The following is a 1127-nucleotide window of genomic DNA, read 5'->3' on the forward strand; positions in this document are numbered from 1 at the left end:
GCCTCCCAAAGTGCTGAGATTACAGGTGTGATCTCAAAAATAAAATAAAATAAAATAAAAGATGCAGAATCTGGCTGAGTGCAGTGGCTCATACCTGTAATCCTAGTGCTTTGGGAGGCTGAGGCAGGAGGATTACTTGAGGCCAGGAGTTTGAGGCCAACCTGAGCAACATAGCGAGACCCCCATCTCTATAGAACATTTTAAAAATTGGCCGGGCATGGTGGTGTTTGGGGATGCTGAGGTGGGGGGAATGGCTTGGGCACAGGAGTTTGAGGCTGCAGTGAGCTATGATCACGCCACTGAGCTCCAATCTTGGAGACAGAGCAAGACCCTGTCTCCAAAAGAAAAAAGAAAAGGAAAGATAAACAGAACAATCTCACTCTGCATCTAGACCTCCTGAATTCAAATCTGCATTTTAACAAGATCCCCCAGGTAAATGGGCTTCACATCAATGTTTGCGAAACACTGTTCTAGAGAAGGTGAGTAGAGCAGAGATGGGTAGGGACGTTTTTCCCTTCCTGCTGTCTCGGACGGTGGCTTTCAAACCTGCTGGATTATCATAACCACTGATGAAGCCTTTTAAACCTAGAAGCTCACACCCTGATAGAGTTACCTGGTTAAGGCTGCAGCCTAGGAGTCTGTTTCTTAGACTCCCCGGGTATCCTTTGCATGGCTGGACTTGAACTACATTCTGAACTCAAATGTCTAGAAAGTAGGCTCTTTCATGTTAGTGCTTCTGTGCCAGGTTCTGTGCTACATGTTAGACATTTGTGCCTGAGCAAGAAGAACAAGCCCTTCAGGTCTCCTAGTTAATGAAGAAAAGGGTGAATCTACATTCACCCTTTTAGAGCTGGGCTAAAGAGGCTGCCAACATAAATCTTGCAATGTTGGGTTAGGTCTTCCTACTCATACCAAAAATATTATGAGACACAAAGCCAGGAGCCAAAGCCTTTCCTTCTGCAACATGAAGTCAGGGATGCCTTCAAGAACCCTCAGGAGCTGGGCGCGGTGGCTCACGCCTGTAATCCCAGCACTTTGGGAGGCTGAGGTGGGTGGATCACCTGAAGTCAGGAGTTCAAGACCAGCCTGGCCAATCTACATTCACCCTTTTAGAGCTGGGCTAAAGA

The sequence above is a fragment of the Colobus angolensis genome, unplaced genomic scaffold, assembly GCF_000951035.1.
Source record: "Colobus angolensis palliatus isolate OR3802 unplaced genomic scaffold, Cang.pa_1.0 Scaffold240, whole genome shotgun sequence".
Taxonomy (NCBI): domain Eukaryota; kingdom Metazoa; phylum Chordata; class Mammalia; order Primates; family Cercopithecidae; genus Colobus; species Colobus angolensis.